Source organism: Triturus cristatus, chromosome 6, assembly GCF_964204655.1.
Source record: "Triturus cristatus chromosome 6, aTriCri1.1, whole genome shotgun sequence".
Taxonomy (NCBI): domain Eukaryota; kingdom Metazoa; phylum Chordata; class Amphibia; order Caudata; family Salamandridae; genus Triturus; species Triturus cristatus.
The window spans coordinates 998,542,161-998,563,663 of NC_140589.1; the positions used below are offsets into that span (position 1 = coordinate 998,542,161).

The 21,503-nt window shown below is 46.3% G+C and overlaps 1 protein-coding gene and 1 pseudogene across 1 annotated transcript in view; both read right to left on the reverse strand.

The window, feature by feature from the left end:
* MYCT1 (MYC target 1) overlaps window positions 1–21,503 on the reverse strand; it is a 203,517-nt gene that overhangs the window by 3,975 nt on the left and 178,039 nt on the right. The window lies entirely within an intron of this gene.
* LOC146820911 (complement C1q-like protein 2 pseudogene) lies at window positions 1,257–1,916 on the reverse strand (annotated as a pseudogene).

The window sequence follows — 21,503 nt, forward strand, 5'->3', positions numbered from 1 at the left end:
TCCCATTCTGAAGTTGGAAAGTTGTTAGGTTCTGGCCATGCTCACAAGCTCGACATTTCAAGCACTTCCAGAACCCCGGAGTATTAAGCCATGAAGATGTTTTTGGTTCTTTTAGTTCTAAATGACTTTGCGTAAAAATATCCACCAAGGAAGCTGTTTTCCTATAGGTGATACTCAAGTATGGCGTCAATGTTTTTCTTAGCGTTTCATCCAGCATTAAGATCTCCCAGTTCCTACGAATGATTCGTTTGATTTCTCCACTTTGGTTGTTAAAGTCCATGATGAGTCAAGATGTTGTTTCCTCTTGGTCATTTTCTTCATTAGTTTCTATATGATATATATATATATATATATATATATATATATATATATATATATCAAACTATAGGTATACTCCTTTTAGGAAATAAACATCCAGCACTCCGGTGAAAGAAATATATATATATATTACCTACTGGCGGGCGCCAGTAGGTAGTTATAGTTAGGACCTCGTTTCTATTCAAAAAGTGTTTTTTCTTTTGCTAATATCTTTGGCGCCGAAAATTTCAAAACTAATGGGGCGCTTCGGGCAGCTCCTGTCTAGAAAGTTTCGGGGTGATTCATTAAGCGGGGGCCAAGAAAAAAGGGGGGGTCCCAAAATGCGTTTTCCCCATGTTAATTTCCATAGGAGACTTTAGACACGGCTACAGCCCGAACTGCTGAACGGAATTACACCAAATTTGGCAAAAAGGTAGCTCTTGGTTCAGAAAGCGCCATTTTTTAAATGGTGTAAATCGATTCAGTAGTTTCTAAGAAATTCAAAAATAAAAAAATATCGATATCTGGGCGGAGCCTAACCACACATCTCATCGTGAAATCTGATTGGCTGCCAACAATCCAAGCCAGGAAATGTTGGCAGCCATCTTGTGACTCGGAAAGAAAAAGGGGGAAAGAGTGAAAAATAAGGAAAAGGGGGCAGGGTACAAACACCCTGACCCCCTAGGCCTGCTCAGGGGTCCCACAGGGAACCCCAGGGCCCAAAAGAGCATTTTCGAAAAACAAAAAGTGGCCGGATTTGCGCTGGGTGCGCAAATCTGTCCAAAAAAAAACAAAGCGCGGGCCTCTTACTCCTACTTCCCAGGCTGTGTTCCACTTCTTTCTAGGCTCTGCTTCTGCGCTCTCCGCTGCCCCATACTCCTACTGTCTAGTCTCTGTTGCTCTGCTGCCTATACTCTGCCCTAGCGCTCCTTCCTCCCAGTGCTCAGCCTGTGACTCCCTCACTTCTGGGCCCTGCTCTCAGTGCCTCCAGTGTGCACTCCTGCTCCAGCCCCGGAGCCCTCGCTCACCTGCCAGTTCTTGCAGAGGTCTGCCCACATGCTCGTGCTGTCTCCCCGCCTCTAATCAGGATGTCGTAGGTGAAAATGTAGATTTCGGGCACCGGGCAGGTGAACTTGCCTGTGGACACGTTGTAGTAATTGCCTAGGTTGGTGACCACGTCGTCAAACTTCTGCACTTCGTAGCCCTCGTGGGGGCTCTTCAGCACCACATAGAAGGCGGTTTTGGGTCTGCTGAAAGAGGTAGTCACAGTCCTCCCGGTGGTGTCCGTTGTCCCAGCCACGGCAAGTCTTGGGTAGCCCGGTCTTCCTGGGTCCCCCTTTCTCCGGGGGGACCCCTCGGTCCTGGGGGCCCAGCCTCCACTGGGGGACCCTTGGGGCCAGGTTTCCCTGTCCTGCCCTGGTCCCCCTTGGGGCCCTAGATGAAAGGCGGAGGGGGCACGGCGCTCAGGTCCTGGACCACCTCCACGGCCGTGCTGCTAGGCTGCTTGGCAGTATAAGGGTCAAATATCATACGGCAGGTCCCCATAATCTTGTAATGAGCCGAAGCCTTGGGTGGGGCTTGATGAGGAATGGGATGGCAATGAGCAGCAGCAGCACCATGATGATGCAGAGAACAGCAACGACCAGGCGCTTCCTCTGGAAGATCCGGGAAGTGAGGTCCACCAAGTCCTCTTTGCTGTGTGAAGTAATGATGGCCACTTGTGAGTGGCACCCCCCAGACAGAAGCAGGAGCTCACCAAGCTGCGGGAAGCCAGGCAACCCCAGGGGCTGCAGACCCCAGTAACTTTGCTGTGATCTCAAGCTGAACGCTCGGTGTCCGTGGGCAGTCTCAGCCTGCTTCAAAGAGAGGGGTAGGCAGTGACTCATGGTGACAGCACTTGCTGAGCGCACTAGTGGGCTCGTGCACGTGCTATCATCATGGGATGCACCTGCGAGGCAGCGGGAATATAGCGAGAAGGGGTAGAGGGCTGAGAGAGGACGGGAAGGAAGAAGGGGGAGAGAGGGGGGCTAAAGAGAGTGACTGCTGAGAGAGTGAGTGAGGCTGACAGGAAACTGATGGAGGTGGGAGGCAGCTGGTGGAAAGATAGGTAGAAAGAGGGACAACGGATGGGCATAAATAAAGTACGTGAAAAGAGGCATTTGGAAACAGAAGGGCTCAAGCGAGTTGAGATGATACTTAAAAAGTGGTGATGGAGAGAGAGAGAGGGGGAAAAGAAACTCGAGCAACAAGGGGATATACCGGGGAGAGAGACTGCCAGACAGTAGATATAGTCTGAAGCAGTGCTTTAAATGGGCCGGTGCTGTCCGGTACGGAGTACCGGCACTTTTTTATTTTGAAAGGGACAGTACCGGCACTTTTTAAGAGAAATGCAATACTTTGAATTGGAGAGTACAGGCACTTCTCAGAAACAAGCAGGTACTCTGGTAGAGAGTAGCTGCACTTCTATTTTTCCATTTCAAGCACTGGTCTGAATATAGACAAAGAGACAGACAGACACACAGTCAGACAGCCAGCCAGCCAGCAAGGATCTATCAGAAGAGATTTCCACAGAGATCCCATTAGAAATCAAGGTGTTGAGCAATAAACTGAAATGCAATCGGATTTCCAAATTATTTAATTACATTATAACTGCCACAAACAAACCACTCATAACACTGAGATAGACATGGAAATGAAATATTTGATTGTTTCAAGCATAGTGACTATTAGCATCACTTGTTAGTTAAGTAAAGCACGTAACGAATGGCCCGTACAACCATACACTTTTATATACAAATGTAAATAGACGGACGGACGGACTGACTGACTGGCAGGGAGACAAAAAACTGACTGACAGATCTGCAGGTACACAGACAGATAGAGAAACAGAGCATGCTCCTGAATAGGATGATTGGAAAAGGAGCCAAAACGAGAGAAAAAAGAGAGGGCTTACTGAATAAAAATGTTTTAAGGAATAAAATGTAGATACTAAACCAAGGGGCAAGAAAAAGAGAAATAAGACTAGAGTCAGGTTTTTGAGAATCCATAAATTAAAGAAAGAGAGATATGGATCACAGAAGCTTAGAACAGATATGATTCGAATAGCGAAACGTGAATGTGGTTAAGAGAAAAAGTGCCTGTATAGAGATGAAGGAAGAAGCTGTGGAGGACCAAGGAGCAAGCAGTGGAGCAAAACTCCTGCAGATACGGAGTGGGATGTGATCGAGGCGCTTTCAGAACATGAAGAAGCACCTAACATTGAAATCTGATGCATGTTGGCAGTGGTCGAAGTGGGGGAAAAAAAGTAGGGGAACTGTGGGCGGAGAATCAGAGGGCGGGAATAACCCAAGGATTGGCTCAGTGGGCGGAGCCAAAGGTGTGGCCAGAACGCGCAAGCATCCCAATTTTTTGTATTTGTTTGGCATTTCACTGCCCAATTTAATCGACCAATGGACACACATGATTATTTAAAGTTATAATGAGTTATTGACATTAAAACACATTCACAAAGTGGGATATGCTTCTAATCACAGAATGTCCCAGATACAATAAAATGTGGAAGCACAAGCCATTTGTCGCCGAGCCATGGAGTTTGTCATCAGCACTTCTCCTTTTTCCACAACAGCAGTTCGAACATGAATGGCAAAATATCCTAGTTTGCAAATGTTTTCTATATAATTATGGCTCTGCCATATTTGCCTCCTAATGCAAGATATGACCATTTAAACTAATACATTGTTTATAGCTCAAACGTATCAAAAGTTAATACAAAATGTGACTTGTTTTGCTGCGGAGTGGATGGCTTATTACAAGGGTTGACTGATCACCTTTCTCACTGTTGCATTTGTATGTTACGTTGGTACTAATAAGGCAAAATCTTTCCAAAGACAGTTAGCATGTGTACACATGTCAAAATAATAAAATATCAGAAAATATACTACATCACGCTGCAGCCTTTTTTTAATGCATAATTTAGTCAACACTGCAGCATAATTTTGTCCTCCTTTGCTGCATATTTTAATTCCAGTGGCCCCACAGCAAGCAGCACATTTTAAAAGTGCTTGTGAATGAAGCAGAGAGACTGTGAAGTTTGCGAACTTAGTTTGGTGTGCGTGCAAATTCTGCATTGCCAATCCCTGGTGAGTTGCAGCTACTACTTCTGAAACAAGGCCAATGGAGCTAACTATGGGTGAGGCAGACTGGCCTCAATGGCAAGGCCAGCCTTAGCACTGGTGGTGCCCTGTGCATTAATGTTTATTATTGCTCTCTAATGACCACCTCTGCCATGGATTCCCTCACTACCACCCTTTAACAGTGCCCCTCAAGTCTCCATAACCACACACTTTCTCTCAGATGCATTTAATTTGATTTACAGCGCCACTCATACCAGTGTAGGGTGTCAGAGCACTTTACATCACACACATTACTCAGAGACAATCAATATGTGTGTAAATCACTGTAAAGAAAATGTTACATAAGACTAAGGACTACAAGGTGTAGGAGTCACATGACAAACATACTACTAGGCCGTATAGTTTAATAGTGATTGGTCTGGAGAACCATAAACTCAGAATTTTAAATGTAATACCATGGTTGGGGGTTCTCTTTAATAATCAGAATTGATTTCTGTCCAAAAGAACACTTTTTGCAACATTAGGATAATCAATGACCGGGGGGGGGGGGGGCATAACGCTCTAATTTATACCTTGCAGTTTGTGTGCAGCTCATAGATGAAAGTTAATAGCTCTCTGTTGTATGTTAGGATTTTAACTTACAAACTGCAAGTAACAAAAGGATCTCTCTGACCAAAGCAGTAGCCCACTGACCTATATACATTATGTGCACTTTGTGATCGGTGTAGGATGGTGCAATCTGACTGCATGGTTGCCCCTGTTTTATTCCTGGTGTTTTGCTGGTTTTCAGACTTAGTCTGGCTGGGATCCTGCTAAGCAGGACCGCAGCCTATCTGCTTTCTCCCTTAAATTGATTACAAGTACTATCGGTACACTCCAGATTGGATTCTGGGGTACCCCTATAAGTCCTTAGTGTATGGTATACTATGTACCCAGGGCCTAGGTACCCCAGAGGCCTACCAAGGGCTCCAGCATGTATTGTGCCACCCCTGGGAAGCCTTCCAAAATGACACCACAGGTCTGCTACAGCAGCCTGGGGAAGGTGGTGCATGCACCCCTTACTGAGATATAGGTGGAGAAGTGTGGCTCAATGTGGAGAAGTGTGGCTCAATGATTAGAGCGGCAGACCTTGATGCAGAGGTCTAGCCCGGGACCAGAGTTCAATTCCCTGTCTCGGCGGGTCTTGGGCTCAAACATTCCACGGACCTGATAATTCTCGCCTCGGTGCCATTCCAATCATGGAGTCCCACTCTGCAACTCTGGGCAATAGCTTGCTTAATCTCCACAACGGCCCCCACAGCGCTAAGGATGCCTGGCCTCCACCTTGGGGGTTCCCAAGAGTGGACGCCTCACAGGGAAAGCCAGGATGGGTTCCACAGCGGTATTCGTACAAGCGCCTTGAGACCCTTGCGGTTGAGTAGTGTGCTATACAAGTATCATTTTACATTTATATCTCTTCATATCACTGCACATATAAACCTATCAGCCACCCCTATGGAAGACCTTACCAATCCTGAAGGCAGTGTGCTGGGTTTTATTTGAGAGGGTGCCCATGCATAAGCAGAGCCCCTCTGCAGTCTTTGGAACCTTTATTCCGGGGTTGTTTGTGATGCAGCCAAACTATATACTCTTAAGTGCATTATAACCAAACGGTAAATGCTAACTTTGGGATGGCTGCACGGAAACATGTTGTGTTTGTTGTCAACCACTTTGGAATCATACCCCCACACCAGTAACTGGTGTGGAAGTATGATCCCACCCATCTAGAGGGAGAGACATGACAGCACCGGTATACCTGGTAAGAGCTAACAGAGCACTGGCGTCACAAAATGGATGCTGCCAGCCACCGGCACGAGTCTGCCCTCCTGCTGCTGGACGAAACTCCGGCATGGGAGGTCTGGACAATAGGTTTCCTGTCACAGGGAGGAGTCACCACCTCCCAGACAGGCTTTGGTGTATTGGGGCTGGGTGGGTACACTCCAAGAGTGCTTTGAAGTTCAGCACTGGGAGCACATTTAGTGTCCCTGTGCACAGTCCTGCTCAAACCGGTTGCAGGGGCTCCCAGCCCCTGCTCTGGTGCGAAACTGGACAAAGGAAATGGGTGTAGCCACCCCTCTTTCCTGACCCTCCCATAGATGGGTTCCTAGAGTTTATCCCACTCCTTCCTTGGGTATAAGAAAGGAACCCCTGGCTACAGGACTTTAGATTACACCTGGACGAAACTCTGATACTGAATCCTGGAACTTCGACAATCTACATTGAACTAGATGAGTGAAGAATTTCCCTTGGAGTAAAGGAGTTACTCCCCTGCAAGGCAGTCACCAAAGATGTATCTGACCGGTTTGCATCTCCGAAGCTCCCGCCGGACTCCGAATAATTTTTCAATGCAGGAGGTGGGTTTCTGTGGTCTTAGAGGTTGATCAGTGCCCACAGCAAGTCATCGGCCCGTATTCCTTGTGGCAACCGTGCAACCCGAACCCCTGGATGCCGCGTCACTTTGCAGAAGCATCAGCTTTCCAATGACTCCTGCAGCTGAGCTTTGGGTTACTTGTAGCTCTGACCCCGAGCAGCATTTGCATAGAAGATTGCCCACCTACACTCCACGAATGTTCCGTTAGCTGGCCCTTTGTGTTTTCTCTCGAGGTCCCTTCGCGATCCCTAGTCCGTCGACTGGTGGGTCCCTGTAAAGGCAACTTTACTTCTAAATGGGCTTACCTAATTGCTCCAGATGTGCCCTGACTCTCCATTGCATGGGGAATCCCCAGGACCTTGCCGGTCCGCACCGTAGACTCTTTTCTCTTCCTGCATGGGTTGCTGTTGCCAAGGCTTGTTGTGTTCAATCCGAGCACCGACACCGCAGCACTCGACATCCTTTGTGGGACAGTTTGAATCCAGCTCCTGGTTGTCATTGACACCTCCTGGTCCTCGTGACTGCAGAGTCAAGCTTCACCTCTTCGCACCTGAATCACCCGACATCGGTGGGCATTTGTCTATCATGCCCCTGGTCACTGGCAAGTGACCCAGACTCTGTCCCCTCTGCTTTCCGGTTCTTCTGATCTTCGATCCAGGCTTGGATCACACTGGCACTTTTCTCTTTCCCGGCAGCAGCACTTTGAAGCAGATCGCCATTGAAATCAACGACGATTCCCGACACCATTTGACATCTATGCACCCGGCTTCCCTGGGTGAGGTAACTCGAGTACTCTGGTGCGCCCGTGGGTGCTGGCCCTAGAGCCCCCTAAGTCTAAAGGGGTTTGCTCAAAGTTGTCTCCTAAGTGTCCTTAACGTCTAAAATTCCACCCACGACTTTCCCATAGAATAGAACGGGGCTCGCGCCTGTGTTCTCACACTGCACGTGTCCCTCGTGGGTCTCCTGTGTCACTACCTTGGGTGGTTCCTTGGAGTCCCAGCAATTCTACATGCTCTAGGTACTGTGTCTAGTCATGTCGTGGTTCTTATACCACTTTCTCAATATATGGTTTGTTCTGCCCCTAGGTCACATTGTATATTGTGCTATTTACTGTCATTTTAGAACTGTATTATTGTGTATCTTGGACTCAAATCTCATAAAGAGATTAATAGTGAGTGTTTAGAAATAAATACATATATTTTATATATACCTTGTGTGGATCTCCTTTCATTTAGTAATTCAAGAGGTTATAATCTGGTAAACCAAGCTGCTTTACACTCCTTCAAGACTTAGCCTGAAGGCTGCTCTCCATAGCTACCACTAGGATAGCTTTCAATAAAGGTTGAATTTAAACCTTTCATCAATAAGGGTTGTTTGTACAGGTACAAGGTGCCCACTATAACTAGTGGACAGGATAAACCAGGCCAACTTCTCACAATCTGCATGGTACATGTTCTTTGCAGCAGGCACATTAACCCTCTGAGCTACCTTTCCATGAATCAAAACTTCCACTAGATCTCTCTCTAGCAAGAACATTAAGCACCAGAGTCATCATGATATTGATATTGTTGCCGAAAATTGCTGGAGGCTAGGAAGGAGGCAGCAAGCGCTTTTAAAACCTTAATATACTTGCAAACATAATGCCTCCACCGAAAGTCAGCACCCGGTGCGGTCAGACCGGTTGTACTGCCCTAAAGCTGGCCCTTCTAAAGGATCCTGGGACCACAGTGACAGAGTCACTGTTGTTCAAGGCTGTGCTGCATCATAGGCCTGCCCGCAAGACTGGAGGTGAACTTTAGCATGGATTGTGGTGGACAAGCCTTGAAGGTTAACCTACACTTGTTATGCTAGAGTCCACCTGCTGGTGCTACAACACCTGCGCTTCTAAGCTCTAACGCAGCCTTCTAAGGTCTAGCATGGGATTGTGCTCTCTCAGGAGAGTCGTCTGGTGGACTGGTTATTAAGGCTGAACCTGGTTCTCCAGTTCCAAATTCAGTAGCTATGGCCATAGTGCCACATCCTCTCCCCCACTGAACACCATACTGCCCCACTGAGAAAAACTCACACTGCCTTCAACTACAACCCAATTGTTGCTGGCACATGGATGCGGCTCAATTTAAATTACGCACTAGACAAGGCCTACAAAAAAAGTAACAACATCCTGGAATAAGCAAACACTCATAGGGAATGCTAAATTTGGCAAACCATGTGAAATGTAAGCAGGAACAACATGGTTACCTTATTGCGTTTATACTCACTATTCAGAAATCAGTGAGTGCTTTTGCCTGAATAGTTAAGGACAGGACTACAGGGCCCTGAATGGACCCATTTCAATGTCCATTGCATATATCCTTACAAAACGTAAGCAGTATGGTAAAAAGACCACATCCCTGGACGCAGAGCAGCAGTACACATTTTGTTTTCCAATCCACACATCCAGTACCTCCAGGATTGGTGCACTAGTTGCAAGCCCAGGGAAAACAACGACAAGAAAACAACAAGAGCGCTTTACTGACAAACTCTGTAAAAGTGGTGCTAATGTGTTTGGGTGTGAATAAAATCAATCTGGCCAGTTTGCTACCACTCTGTCTTACTTTATTTAGTTATTTTTCATATTTTTAACCTTTTATTCCAGATGCTGCACTTTGGAATTAAAATACGACATTTCCAGCAAAAATGTTTTTCTTTTTTGGATCCATTTCACAGGGGAGCAAATAAAGTCACGGTTTTGAGTAAGAGGAGAACTGCTAGACAGAAAGAGAGGGAAGAAGGAAAAAGTGGGGGAGGGGCAGCTGAAGCGGCAGAGCAGAAGTGGACACTGTATTTTTCTTCTCTGGACAAGAAGTAAAAGACAGAGTCCTGTTACTTCTGTGCCTTCCCGCCCGTCACGAGCGCTATGAACCTTGAGCTTTATTTATAGGCGGTGGCGAATTCTTGCGTCCTGGGACGCATTTTCAAAATAAAAAAGTTGGGGAACGGATTCCTTGGAATTGAAGAAGTAGAGGTACGCCGTGCCCTGCCGTTCCCGCCCACTTCGACCACTGCATGTTGGCCAGATAATAGTAGAACCCATGTCAGCCACAGGCGCGCAACACCTATTGGGCTGAAAGGGCTTAAGACACCCCTCCATCCCCCTGTTGTGTGTGGGCAGCCAGGGCTGAGACAGCTTCCCGGCACGCACACAGCCGCACCCGAGTACTTCACAGGTCTTTAAATGACCATTTACTTGCCAACGAGGCTTTGTTGTTTTTTCACCCCTTCTTAGAGACCCAGCATCTCCACTCTGACTATCGCTGGAAGAATTAGCCCCCCACCCCGAAATTTTTAGTAGCGCCTCTGGTTAGCCCCATGTCAAGTGAACCAAGTACTCTCTGCTTAGTTTGTAACACTTATGCACATGTATACATTCACTCAGAAACACACAAATTGCATTTATGAGTAAGGATTGCAATTCATATCTGATAACTGCTAGGCAAACCATAACATGTACCCCAATGCAATACTGATTTAATGCCCCAGTTTCATGCTTATTTAATCCCTTCACACCCATGCTGTAACACTTTTTAAACTTTGCTATCTTAAAAACTATTGAACAGATTTCGACCAAACTAACAAGCAAAGCCACTCTCTGGAGTAGTTTTACTTTGGTGCTAAGTTTGGTGGAAGTTCATTTAGCTGTTTTATTCTGCAGATGAGAGCGAATGATCCTATGAGTGTTAAAATGGGACATGCCACCTTTTTGACCTCCCCCATGTTTAATTTCAATACCCCTCACAAAGCTGCAAGATACCTGCCATGTCAAAACGGATTAGAGTTGTTAAAGAACGCCAATGTTATTAAGAAAACGAAACAAAAAAGCTGTTCAGTGTATACAGGTAGACAGCCAAAGTTATTGCTGGGAGCCCGTTGCCAGCGCTGCCCGGGATTGGAGCTTTTGAACACCAAGGGCACCTTGACTTAATTCCAACGCATGCGTCATCCTTCCACCACCCATAACTTGCATGTTATTTTTCATCCCTGCGTTCCCCCTTTTTCATGTGTTCCTATCATTCTATTCCTTTTTTCTGTTTTCTGTATGTTTCGCTCTAAGCCTGATGATCCAAAAACAAGCCCCCGTCCTAACAGATGAATGTAGCAGTCCACAACCTGCAACAACCCGCAGACATTAATCAGTGAAGTACCATTACACTGGGTTAATGGAACACCGTTACTGGCAGCGCTTAGAAGCGACAACCGTGCTGCATGACGCGCTGCATATAAAGCACGGACGATTCGTAAAAGAGCGACTTTGCTAAGTTTTGGGCGGTTTTCCCTGTGAAGGGTCTCTCCCCGGTTGTACGCATCAGGGTAAAGCTCTGACAGGTGCAGTCTCTAGTCCTCTCAGCCTGTAACTTCAGTGCCCGCTCAGCTCCACGGAGGGCTTTAAGTGGGCAGGGTCTCACCGGGTCTGAGCACCCGCAGATTTTTAAAGGTCTCGAAACGTGTCTCTGGCTCTGTTTTGTGCCTTGGTACTGGCGGTCCGTTTTTTTCCTGGTTTGCAGTGGCAGCAGGCACTGAGGCACATCAATGTGAACATGCTCACACAGCTCACTTCTCACTAGTGGAGAAGTTACGGCATGTCATGCCAGGTGAGCCTTGTAGGGGAAGGGAAATCTTTTAAAGAGTTATTTTCTCTCTAGATTTCCCTTCTCTTTTTGAAACTCAGAACAGCAACATTGTCGTGGTGTCACCAGGCCTTTAAGTGGAAGCTTTTTCAATATTATATACAAGCCATAGTTGCTGCTTATTTATCTTATCCAACTAACAACCATTGACAAAGCCAATAGTTCTGACTTGTTGTAGGTATGATGTTACTTGTTGTATCATATATCTGGATGTAATGACAGAAACAGCAAAATACAAGTCGGGCGGCACACTATGCTAATCACAGATTTTTAGCTTAAGTGTTTTAAAGCCACACCCTCAATTACACAAGCCACGCCCCTTTGAGAGACCCTCAGTTTTTTCATCCCACTTTAAACCCTGGCTACTTGTGAGCTTGGGCGCTGCCCCTCCACTTGAAAGCGCCTGTGTCTCAGCATTTAACTTGCCAGACTTCACCCTATCCAGTGAGTCTGAGAAGTCGGTCCATTATTTGAGATTCTAATGTGAGAGAGACAAGGGTGAGTTCAGGCTGGAGAGACTCGCTGTGAAGTGGCTTAGCTATCAATGGCACTGCAGGTGTAGTGGCACCGATACTTAAGATTTGTGAAAGGTAAATTCAACCCCTAATATTACTAATTACTTTCTACCCAACCTTGGCAAGGGTGGCGTTTTTCTTGCTTGGATGGGGCCCATGGCACCTTTGCTATGCCACTGTCTCTCCATAGGGGCCTTTCTTCATATTGATCACCATAAAAATAGGGGGTTCCTCTCAGGCTGCAGAGATTACTCGAGGAGGGAAGTGAGGTTTTCTTCCTACTGTGAGCAGCCACAAAGGGATGGCAGATTATACATTGAAGGCTTACCGTAAAAAGAGAAAGCACCACAATTCAGAGCACAGACATGGCTCTCACGGGCATTCAGGATGCTTCTGTGCTGAAAATACTCTGAGCCATGGCTGTCTGTTGAATATTTGCACTGATAGTGCCCACAAATCGTCATTTTCAGTGGTTGTGGGCCATAATATGTGCTATAATGTTTGAAATATATATAATATATATATATATATATATTATCTACTGGCGGTCGCCAGTAGATAGTTATAGTTAGGACCGTGTTTCCATAGGAAATCCGCAACATTCTATTTGGAATAACTTTGGCGCCGATTGACGAATCCTCGCAAAATTCTCAAAATAGGTGGGGCGCTCTGTTCCGCTCCTTCCCTGAAAGTCTCGGGGGATTCGTCAAGCGGGGGCTGAGAAAAAGGGGGGGTCCCAAAACACGTTTTCCCCATGCATTTTTCCATAGGACCTTTAGTCCGAGCTACAGCCCGAACGGCTGAACAGAATTACGTGAAATTTGGCAGAGAGGTAGCCCTCAGGTCAGGGATGTGCCTTTTGAAGGTCTCGTGTAGATCTGTTCAGTATTTCCTGAGAAAATAGCATTTAAATCAATATATATATCTATAGGCGCGCTCCGAGCGCGTACCGTAAGCTTGCCGTACGCGCACGCCGCCGTGCATGAGCGCGATTCTGATTGGTTGTTAGATCTCAGTAAACATTCGAATCGGTCAAAACCAGGAAGTGTCGGCCGCCATTTTGTCTCTCGCAGTCTGAGGGGGTGAAAAACAAAGGTGGAGAACGTGAAAAGGGGGCAGGGTGGACAGTTCCTGACCCCCTAGCCTTTGTCAGGGGGTCCCAGCAGGACCCCCAAGGGCAAAAATTAATTAAAAATTTTTTTCAAAAAATCGCCGAATGCGCGTAGCGTACGCGCACGGCGTAAACGGAAAAATTCCGCGAGAAAAACTCCGCGAACTTCGCGTAACTATTACGCGTACCGTACGCGCACGGCAAAAAAAAAATTTCAAAAAGGAAAGCTTAAAAAAAATAACAAAAAATTGTGAGGTAAGGTTGGCTCTTAAAAGAGCCGTTGGGTTAATACAGGGATAGAGGAAAGAAAGAATGGGAATATTATCTGTTGCCTCATTCTGCACCTCATTTGCTTATTTCTGTACCCCTCTTCCCTCTTTCTGCACCCTTCTTCCCTCTTTCTGCAACTCACTTGCCTTTATCTTTACCCCTGTTACATCTCTCTTCACCCTTTTTGCCTCTTTCTGCACCTCTGTTACTTCTTTCTGCACTTCTGTTCCTTCTTTCTGCACCTCTCTTGCCTCTTTCTGCACCTCACCTGCCTCTTTCGCCACCTCTGTTGGTTCCTTCTGCACTGCTCTTCTTTTGTACTGCACCTCACTTGCCTCTTTCTGCACTTCTATTGCTTCTTTCTAAACCTCTGTTGCTTCTTTCAGCAATTCTTTTAGCTCTTTCTGCATTTCTCTTGATTTTTTCTGCACCTCCCTTGCATGTTTCTGCACCTCTTTCCGCACATTTCTTGCCTCTTTAAGCACCTCTATTGCTTCTTTCTGCACCCCTCCTGCCTCTTTCTGCACCTCTCTTCCCTATTTGTGCAACTCTCTTGCCTATTTCTACACCTCTCTTCCCTCTTTCTGCACCACGTTTGCCTCTTTTTGTACCTCCAAAACTTATTTCTGCACTTCTCTTGCCTCTTTCTGCACCCTTTGTGCCTCTATCAGCACCTCTGTTGGTTCTTTCTGCACTTCTCTGCCTTTGTCTGCACCCCTTGTGCCTCCTTCTGCACCTCTGTTGCTTCTTTCTGCACTTGTTTTGGTTCTTTCTGCACTGCTCTTGCCTCTTTCTGCATCCCTCTTGCCTCTTTGAGCATCTCTTTTGATTCTTTCTGCACTTCTCTCTCCTCTTTCTGCATCCCTCTTACCTCTTTCGGCACCTCTGTTGCTTTTTTCTGCAGATCTATTGCCTCATTCTGCACCTCACTTGCGTCTTTCAGCACCACTGTTATATTCTGCAGATCTCTTGCCACTTTCTGTACCCCTCTTTTCTCTTTCTGTACCTCTCTTGCCTCTTTCTGCACCCCTGTTCCCTGTTTCTGCACTGCTCTTGCTTTTTTCTGCACCTCACTTGCCTCTTTCTGCACTTCTCTTGCTTCTTTCTACACCTCTGTTGCTTCTTTCAGGAATTCTCTTGCCTCTTTCTGCACGTCTCTTCCTTCTGTCTGCACCCCTACGGCTTCTTTCTGTATCTCTCTTGCCTCTTTGTTCACCCCTCCTACCTTTATGTGCACCCCTTTTGACTCTTGTTGCACCACTATTGGTTCTTTCTGCACTGCTCTTGCTCCTTTCTGTACCCCATTTCTCTCTTCCGGCACTTCTCTCTCCTCTTTCTGCATCTCTCTTACCTCTTTCGGCACATCTGTTGCTTTTTTCTGCAGATCTATTACCTCTTTCTGCACCTCACTTGCGTCCTTCAGCACCTCTGTTGCTTTTATTCTGCAGATCTCTTGCCACTTTCTGCACCCCTATTCCCTGTTTCTGCACCTTCCCTGCCTGTTTCTGCACATCTCTTGCCTCTTTCTATAGCTCTGTTACCTCTTTTGGCACTTGTCTTGCTCTTTCTGCACCCTTCATGTCTCTTTCACCACCTCTGTTGGATCTTTATGCACTGTTCTTGCTTTTTTCTGCACCTCGCTTGCTTCTTTCTGCACTTCTCTTGCTTCTTTCTGCACCTCTGTTGCTTCTATCAGGAATTCTCTTGTCTCTTTCTGCAATTCTCTTCCTTCTTTCTGTACCCCTATTGCCTCTTTCTGTACCTCTCTTGCCTCTTTGTTCAACCCTCCTACCTTTTTCTGCACCCTTTTTGACTCATTTTGCACCTCTATTGGCTCTTTCTGCACTGCTCTTGCTTCTTTCTGCACCTCACTTCTCTCTTTCTGTACTTCTCTTGCTTGTTTCTGTACCTCTCTTGTGTATTTCTGCTCCTCTGTTGCCTCCTTCTGTACTTCACCTGCTTCTTTATGCGCTTCTCTTGATTCTTTCGGCACCTCTGTTGCTTCTGTCTGCACCCCTCCTGCCACTTTCTGCAACCCTTGTCCCTCTTTGTGCAACTCTCTTGCCTCTTTCTATATCTCTCTTTCCTCTTTATGCACCACTCTTGACTCTTTCTGTACCTCTGTTGCTTCTTTCTGCACTTCTCTAGCCTCTTTCGGCACCTCTGTTGCTTCTTTCTGCACCCATACTACCTCTTTTTTCAACCCTCATCCCTCTTTGTGCAACTCTATTACCTCTTTCTACACCTCTCTTCTTTCTTTCTGTACCACTCTTGCCTCCGTCTGCACCTCTGTTGCTTCTTCCTAGACCTCTGTTGCTTCTTTCAGCAATACTCTTTTGCCTGTTTCTACACCTCTCTTCCCTCTTTCCATACCACTGTTGCCTCTTTTTGTACCTTTGTTTCTTCTTTCTACACTCCTCTTGCCTCTTTTTGCACACTTTGTGCCTCTTTCAGCACCTCTGTTGCTTCTTTCTTCACTTCTCTTGGTTCTTTCTGCACTGCTCCTGCCTCTTTCTGCATCCCCTTGCCTCTTTGATCACCTCTTTTGCTTCTTTCTGCACTTCTCTCTCTTTCTGTACCCCTCTTGCCTCTTTCTTCATCTCTGATGCTTTTTCTGCACTTCTATTGCCTTTTTATGCACATCTTTTGCTTCTTTCTGCAGCTGACTTGTCTCTTGCAGCACCTCTGTTGCTTTTTTCTGCAGATCTCTTGTCTGTTTCCTCACTTCACTTGCCTGTGTCTTCACCTCTGTTGCTTTTTTCTACAGATCTCTTGCCTCTTCCTGCACCCCTCTTTTCTCTTTCTGCACCCCTGTTACCTCTTTCTGCACCTTTCCTACCTGTTTCAGTACCTCTCTTGCCTCTTTCTGCACCTCTGTTGCTTCTTTCTGCACTTCAATTGCCTTTTTTTCTGCAGATCTCTTGCCCCTTTCTGAACCTCACTTGCCCCGTTCAGCACCTTTGTTGCTTTTTTCTGCAGATTTCTTGCTTCTTTCTGCACCCCTCTTTTCTCTTTCTGCACCTCTCTTGCCTCTATCTGCACCCCTGTTCCTTCTTTTTTGCACATGTCCTGCCTGTTTCTGTACCTCTCTTGCCTCTTTCTGTACCCCTCTTGCTTCTTTCTGCACCTCACTTGCCTCTTTCAGCACCACTGTTGCTTTTTTTCTGCAGATCTCTTGCCCCTTTCTTCACCACACTTTCCTCTTTCAGCACCTCTGTTGCTCTCTTCTGCAGATCTCTTGCCTCTTTCTGCACCCCTGTTCCCTCTTTCTGCAAATGTCCTGCCTGTTTCTGCACCACTCTTGCCTCTTTTTGTACCTCTGTTTCTTATTTCTGCACTTTGCTGGCTTCTTTCTGCATCCTTGTGCCTCTTTCAGCACCTCAGTTACTTATTTCTGCACTTCTCTTGGTTCTTTCTGCACTGCTCTTCCCTCTTTCAGCATCCCCCTTTCCTCTTTGAGCACCTCTTTTGCTTCTTTCTGCACTTCTCTCTCTTCTTTCTGTACCCCTCTTGCCTCTTTCTGCATCTCTAATGCTCTTTCTGCACTTCTATTGCCTCTTTCTGCACCTCTCTTGCTTCTTTCTGCAGATCCAATGCCTCTTTCTGAACCTCACTTGTTATTTCAGCACCTCTGTTGCATTTTTCTACAGATCTCTTGCCTCTTTCTGCACCCCTCTCTTCTCTTTCTACACCTCTCTTGCCTCTTTCTGCACCCCTGTTCCTTCTTTCTGCACCTCTCTTGCCTCTTTTTGTACCTCTGTTGCCTCTTTCTGCACTTCTCTTCCTTCTTTCTGCACCCCTACGGCCTCTTTCTGTACCTCTCTTGCCTCTTTGTTCACTCCTCCTACCTTTTTCTGCACCCTTTTTGACTCATTTTGCACCTCTATTGGCTCTTTCTGCACTGCTCTTGCTTCTTTCTGCACCTCACTTCTCTCTTTCTGTACTTCTCTTGCTTGTTTCTGTACCTCTCTTGTGTATTTCTGCACCTCTGTTGCCTCCTTCTGTACTTCACCTGCTTCTTTATGCACTTCTCTTGATTCTTTCGGCACCTCTGTTGCTTCTGTCTGCACCCCTCCTGCCACTTTCTGCAACCCTTATCCCTCTTTGTGCAACTCTCTTGCCTCTTTCTATATCTCTCTTTCCTCTTTATGCACCACTCTTGACTCTTTCTGTACCTCTGTTGCTTCTTTCTGCACTTCTCTAGCCTCTTTCGGCACCTCTGTTGCTTCTTTCTGCACCCATACTGCCTCTTTTTTCAACCCTCATCCCTCTTTGTGCAACTCTATTACCTCTTTCTACACCTCTCTTCTTTCTTTCTGTACCACTCTTGCCTCCGTCTGCACCTCCGTTGCTTCTTCCTAGACCTCTATTGCTTCTTTCAGCAATACTCTTTTGCCTGTTTCTACACCTCTCTTCCCTCTTTCCATACCACTGTTGCCTCTTTTTGTACCTTTGCTTCTTCTTTCTACACTCCTCTTGCCTCTTTTTGCACACTTTGTGCCTCTTTCAGCACCTCTGTTACTTCTTTCTTCACTTCTCTTGGTTCTTTCTGCACTGCTCCTGCCTCTTTCTGCATCCCCCTTGCCTCTTTGATCACCTCTTTTGCTTCTTTCTGCACTTCTCTCTCTTTCTGTACCCCTCTTGCCTCTTTCTTCATCTCTGATGCTTTTTCTGCACTTCTATTGCCTTTTTATGCACGTCTTTTGCTTCTTTCTGCAGCTGACTTGTCTCTTGCAGCACCTCTGTTGCTTTTTTCTGCAGATCTCTTGTCTCTTTCCTCACTTCACTTGCCTGTGTCTTCACCTCTGTTGCTTTTTTCTACAGATCTCTTGCCTCTTCCTGCACCCCTCTTTTCTCTTTCTGCACCCCTGTTACCTCTTTCTGCACCTTTCCTACCTGTTTCAGTACCTCTCTTGCCTCTTTCTGCACCTCTGTTGCTTCTTTCTGCACTTCAATTGCCTTTTTCTGCAGATCTCTTGCCCCTTTTTGAACCTCACTTGCCCCGTTCAGCACCTTTTTTGCTTTTTTCTGCAGATTTCTTGCTTCTTTCTGCACCCCTCTTTTCTCTTTCTGCACCTCTCTTGTCTCTATCTGCACCCCTGTTCCTTCTTTTTTGCACATGTCCTGCCTGTTTCTGTGCCTCTCTTGCCTCTTTCTGTACCCCTCTTGCTTCTTTCTGCACCTCACTTGCCTCTTTCAGCACCACTGTTGCTTTTTTTCTGCAGATCTCTTGCCCCTTTCTTCACCACACTTTCCTCTTTCAGCACCTCTGTTGCTCTCTTCTGCAGATCTCTTGCCTCTTTCTGCACCCCTGTTCCCTCTTTCTGCAAATGTCCTGCCTGTTTCTGCACCACTCTTGCCTCTTTTTGTACCTCTGTTTCTTATTTCTGCACTTTGCTGGCTTCTTTCTGCATCCTTGTGCCTCTTTCAGCACCTCAGTTACTTATTTCTGCACTTCTCTTGGTTCTTTCTGCACTGCTCTTCCCTCTTTCAGCATCCCCCTTTCCTCTTTGAGCACCTCTTTTGCTTCTTTCTGCACTTCTCTCTCTTCTTTCTGTACCCCTCTTGCCTCTTTCTGCATCTCTAATGCTCTTTCTGCACTTCTATTGCCTCTTTCTGCACCTCTCTTGCTTCTTTCTGCAGATCCCATGCCTCTTTCTGAACCTCACTTGTTATTTCAGCACCTCTTTTGCATTTTTCTACAGATCTCTTGCCTCTTTCTGCACCCCTCTCTTCTCTTTCTACACCTCTCTTGCCTCTTTCTGCACCCCTGTTCCTTCTTTCTGCACCTCTCTTGCCTCTTTTTGTACCTCTGTTGCCTCTTTCTGCACTTCTCTTCCTTCTTTCTGCACCCCTACGGCCTCTTTCTGTACCTCTCTTGCCTCTTTGTTCACTCCTCCTACCTTTTTCTGCACCCCTTTTGACTCTTGCTGCACCTCTATTGGTTCTTTCTGCACTGCTCTTGCTCCTTTCTGCACCTCACGTCTCTCTTTCTGCACTTCTCTTGCTTGTTTCTGTACCTCTCTTGCGTATTTCTGCACCTCCTGTGCCTCTTTCTGTACTTCACTTGCTTCTTTCTAAACCTTTGTTGCTTCTTTCAGCAATTCTCTTAGCTATTTCTGCTCTTCACTTGCTTCTTTCTGCACCTTTCTTGCCTCTCTCAGCACCTCTGTTGCTTCTTTTTGCACCCCTCCTGCCTCTTTCTGCAACTCTCTTCCCTATTTGTGCAACTCTCTTGCCTCTTTCTACACCTCTCTTCCCTCTTTCTGCACCACGCTTGCCTCTTTCTGTACCTCCAAAGCTTATTTCTGCAACTCGCTTGCCTCTTTCTGCACTTCACTTGCTTCTTTCTACACCTCTGTTGCTTCTTTCAGGAATTCTCTTGCCTCTTTCTGCACTTATCTTCCTTCTTTCTGCACCCCTATGGCCTCTTTCTGTACCTCTCTTGCCTCTTTGTCCACCCCTCCTACCTTTTTCTGCACCCTTTGTGACTCATTTTGCACCTCTATTGGCTCTTTCTGCACTGCTCTTGCTTCTTTCTGTGCCTCACTTCTTTCTTTCTGTACTACTCTTGCTTGTTTCTGTACCTCTCTTGCATATTTCTGCACGTCTGTTGCCTCTTTCTGTACTTCACTTGCTTCTTTATGCACTTCTCTTGCCTCTTTCGGCACCTCTGTTGCTTCTGTCTGTACCCCTCCTGCCTCTTTTTGCAACCCTCGTCCCTCTTTGTGCAACCCTCGTCCCTCTTTGTGCAACTCTCTTGCCTCTTTCTATATCTCTCTTTCCTCTTTCTGCACCACTCTTGACTCTTTCGGCACCTCTGTTGCTTCTTTCTGCACCCCTACTGCCTCTTTTTGCACCACTCATTCCTCTTTGTGCAACTCTATTACCTCTTTCTACACCTCTCTTCCTTCTTTCTGCACCACTCTTGCCTCCTTCTGCACCTCTGTTGCTACTTTCTAGACCTCTGTTACTTCTTTTAGCAATACTGTTTTGCCTGTTTCTACACCTCTCTTCCCTCTTTCTACACCACTCTTGCCTCTTTTTGCACACTTTGTGCCTCTTTCAGCACCTCTGTTGCTTCTTTCTTCACTTCTCTTGGTTCTTTCTGCACTGCTCCTGCCTTTTTCTGTACCTCCGAAGCTTATTTCTGCACTTCTCTTGCCTCTTTCTGCACCATTTGTGCCTCTATCAGCACCTCTGTTGGTCCTGTCTGTACTTCTTTTCCTTCGTCTGTACCCCTTGTGCCTCCTTCTGCACCTCTGTTGCTTCTTTCTGCACTTGTTTTGGTTCTTTCTGCACTGCTCTTGCCTCTTTCTGCATCCCCTTGCCTCTTTGATCACCTCTTTTTCTTCTTTCTGCACTTCTCTCCCTTTCTGTACCCCTCTTGCCTCTTTCTGCATCCCTGATGCTTTTTCTGCACTTCTATTGCCTTTTTATGCACCTCTTTTGCTTCTTTCTGCAGCTGACTTTTCTCTTTCAGCACCTCTGTTGCTTTTTTCTGCAGATCTCTTGTCTCTTTCCTCACTTCACTTGCCTGTTTCTTCACCTCTGTTGCTTTTTTCTACAGATCTCTTGCCTCTTCCTGCACCCCTCTTTTCTCTTTCTGCACCTCTCTTGCCTCTTTCCACACCCCTGTTCCCTCTTTCTGCACATCTCTTGCTTCTTTCTGCACTCCTGGTCCCTCTTTCTGCACCTTTCCTACCTGTTTCAGTACCTCTCTTGCCTCTTTCTGTACCTCTGTTGCCTCTTTCTGCACTTTTCTTGCCTCTTTCAGCACCCCTTTGCCTCTTTCTGCACCTCTGTTGCTTCTTTCTGCACTTCAATTGCCTGTTTCTGCACCTCTCTTGCTTCTTTCTGCACATCACGTGCCTCTTTCAGCACCTCTGTTTCTGTTTTCTGCAGATCTCTTGCCTTTTTCTGAACCTCACTTGCCTCTTTCAGCACCTTTGTTGCTTTTTTCTGCAGATTTGTTGCTTCTGTCTGTACCCCTCTTTTCTCTTTCTGCACCTCTCTTGCCTCTATATGCATCCCTGTTCCTTCTTTTTGCACATTTCCTGCCTGTTTCTGTAACTCTCTTGCCTCTTTCTGTACCTTTCTTGC